Genomic DNA, 3,907 nt, shown 5'->3' on the forward strand with positions numbered 1-3,907 from the left:
ACAAATATATTGTGGACAAGTATTGACATACAAAATAGGCGAATGTTCTCACAAGAGGTTATCACCAGAACGGCACCTGACCGGTGAAGTGAAAGTGAAACCACAGACTAAAAACTGAAAAAAGCCGACTCGGCTGCTTCGTGAACATTATGTTATTGACCACGAATAATGCTTTAGGTATTGCTTTTTTTCTATTTCAGGTGTGGGAATATAATATTAGAATAACACACATACCTCAAACAGTTCGTTTAATTCATGTTGTGTGAAATCGATGCTTAACAAAATTTCTATCGACAGCACTCGAGTGTTTACCAATGGCGAATAGACGGTACGAGTTATCGGCCTTGATATTGTATGACACCCGGTGAGGGCACTGCGAAATCGGTAACATATTTTCCCGCCACTAGGAGTCGGCGGTCCCTCCTTGGTTGATTATAGAGCGTGACGTCACGGAGTCGGCGGTCCCGTTAATTTAGGTCTATGGTATAAGTAGGGAATTGTACAGTCGTGATGATCAACTGATGTAATCAGAGCGAGGCTTTAATGCACCTGTTTTATACCTCGTGATAGCAGCGTCGCACTTGAAAATTAGTTAACTTATCCTTATGAACACATATTGGACAAAAGACCGTTTCAAAATCGACATGAGCACTGACAACAGGCTGTATATATATCAAAGCAGCACTGAACATATTGTAACGTGTCAGCCCCGTATAAATGGGTGATTTCAACAGCCGCTGTCTCGTCCCTGCAGCCGATTTGTTTACATATCGCCGTGCGCCTGTGTGACGGGTTTTCACTACATAAATAACACCAATGTCCATTTATTAGTCCAAAATGTGTTTGTATATAAGTTTTAAATGGTGATTATTCAAATTACAACTACAGAACATCGTAGAAATGATTTCTAACTTCCCTGCTAATTTCGTGTTAAATCGACCTCTCGTTAGCATCTCAAACACCTCTCAAGACCGCCATTTTGGAAGCTGACTATGCGAGATGCTCGAAACTACTTACATTGATTCTTTAACTTCCTAGGGTTGTAAGTCACTGTAGATTGATGGACATTAAGTAATTATGATATTTAAAAGAGTATGCTAACATTTTTGGATACTGTTTATGTCTTTTAACGATGTCTTAGATGTTTAGTTAGCCGGAGAGGCCTCTCGGACCTCTCTCGGCAACTCTCAAGCGTTTCGATAACTCTTACCGGCGTCTCACGTCACTACCACAGGGAATTCCCTAGACTTAGTATATTTTTAATCCATAACCTTAGCGGCATTAAATAGTAGTTTTACATGTATTTTTTCAAACCCCCAATCGGCGCGAAGCGCCGCCGGGGTTTGATCTGTTAACACTTTGTCCGCTTCCGGTGCTTCCCCATGCGTGAAAGCCTTCTGGGAAATTAAGGCCGCATAAGATCTACAAAATTATGATAGTAAAGCCCATACGATATCCGTATATATTACATTTTACTAGTGAGATATAATTAATTCTTATTTTAAGAAAAACATATCTTCAATACAGTGAAGATTAACGAAAAGTTGTATCTTCACATGTGTCAAGCGTGACGTCATTAGAACCTGGGGTCAAAAAATTACGCTACAAAATTACGCGCTTTTCTGATGCAGCAATATTTGCGTAGCGTGACATGAATCTAAAATTTAATTGTTTTCCCGTTGAATATTATATATACATTTCACTCATATAAAACGGGTATGTGGTTACAGAAGACGGTTACTATTCTATCCAAGGTCAATGTACATTGTCAAAGTAATTTGTAAAAATTGCGACAGTCATAGATGATATTTTATGTAAATCATGTCAATCTCTCTCTCAGAAGATAACGTTATTACCAAGTCGTTGACATTTAAATGTGCAGTTAAAATGTACATTTGCGTGCTTTGGGACAATTCTGAACGACAAATTTAACGCCATTAACAAATAAATTTGAAGAAAGTATGCAGGATCAGTTCCTTCATCTTCATCTTCATTTTTAACCTTTCCTCGTCAACATTGACGATTACGAAATGGTGGTCTTGTGCTGTAGTTCGTTGTTATGTGCAGTGATTTTTTTATTAATTTGCTATAGGATAAAAACAGGTTAAAAGCAGTGAGTGAGTGTTAGTTATGTTGTAGGTTTTGTATATGTTCGATTATGTTGTATGTGGTGCATGTCCTGAATTCTGCTAGTGTTTCTAATTGGATTATTGTTTTGTGTAGGAGGTTCCACTGTGTTATGTTGATGGAAATAATGTGGTTGTTGCTATATACTATACTATACTATATACTAGTGTATATAAATATTGAGGTCCAGCAGCTTTGCTGCACTTTCTTGTTATACTCTGTAGCATTATTTTAATGTAAAGCACTTATTGTTTGAGCGGATATTATGAGAGGCCGTGTGTGATAAGGTTTTATTACTTTTACATGCAATCCTATGAGAAAGTGTCTCCGGACCTCTCCCGTCTAATCACCAGACCTCTCATGAGTAGTAATATTTGGAAGGTTATAAATACAGGTCGGATCAGACCTTTTTCTTTAGTTCATCACTGTCTTCGCTGGCAGACGGTCGCCTCTGAACAGGTCAGACTTAGGAATCTCTCATACTTTTGGTTTAGTTTTACTGCTTACGTCATTTATAGTTCTATTTATAGACACAGTCATCGACTGCAAGGGGATATCCCGGTATTTGGCTATTTATAGTCTGCTGGTCTGCATATCAGATTATAATTTAGGTGACTTAAAATATTAGGCTCTGGTGATAAGTGGGACATTGTTACAGGAAATACAGTCAATTAGTGTATAATTTGGGAATAGTTGTGTACAATTTGTCAATCCCCTTTGTTATTGTCTGGTGCAAGAACCTGTGTTGATGCCTTGTTTGTATTGTAATATTATACTGATCTGTACTCTGTAAAGATACATCGTTATTTAACTTGTTCCTTTCATAAATTATATTTGTACCTGTCAATTGGGCTCTTGGTTGATATCTAGAGTTTTCGCACAGTAAATTAGACTGCTAGACTATTTCTGACCATTGTTCTCGGACCTGACATAGAGGAGATATAACATATTCGACCGTGATAATCCAGGATCCAGGAAGCACACTATATTGGTGAAACAAGAACCCCATACTTCTTCGACGGCGGCCGGTGAGACGTGGGCACCGGGCGCGCGCTCGTTACAATATAGTCATTTTGATGTTACTGTTGCCTTTCGCGAACAGCACAGGGACAATGTTGTGCAACGAGCTTTTACTGTTGAGTGTATTAGGTACAAGTTGGGCGGCCAGCCTGATGGACACTGACACGTTGTTACATGACCTCTTCACGACCTACAACACCGAGCTACGTCCAGTCAGACCAAGAACGAACTGTCATTGTCACCATTGGTCTTTCTCTTGTTTCTATTAACGATTTTGATGAAAAAGCTTGAGTCATATCGGTTATGGTTGGACTGCTAGTATCATGGACAGACAAAACCCTTACGTGGGACCCTTATACCTACGGTAATTTGACTAATATCACCATTTCACAGAACAAAATATGGCATCCGAATCGTTTTACTACCGATCCTTTGTCCAAAGCTTTTGATGTTGGCCATGAAAAGTTCAAGGTCAAGGTCACATCAACTGGACACGTGACCTGGTCACCAGGAGGGCTATATCGAGGGCAGTGCAAACCTAATGTAAGCAGGTTCCCACTCGATGGACAAACAAATTCAAATAGAGGTATTACCTTACGGATACACTCCACATGAAGTTTCCTTTTCGTTGATATCATCTACCGTATGGTTATCATATTTCCGTCCCAACAGTAAATATACTTTTACAGGTTCTGGGACCCATATAGCGTCTTTTATATCGGATATCGCAGAATTCCGCTTGATGTTAAAAAGAAGACCG

The sequence above is a fragment of the Mizuhopecten yessoensis genome, unplaced genomic scaffold (assembly GCF_002113885.1).
Source record: "Mizuhopecten yessoensis strain PY_sf001 unplaced genomic scaffold, ASM211388v2 scaffold8537, whole genome shotgun sequence".
NCBI classification, from domain to species: Eukaryota; Metazoa; Mollusca; class Bivalvia; order Pectinida; family Pectinidae; genus Mizuhopecten; species Mizuhopecten yessoensis.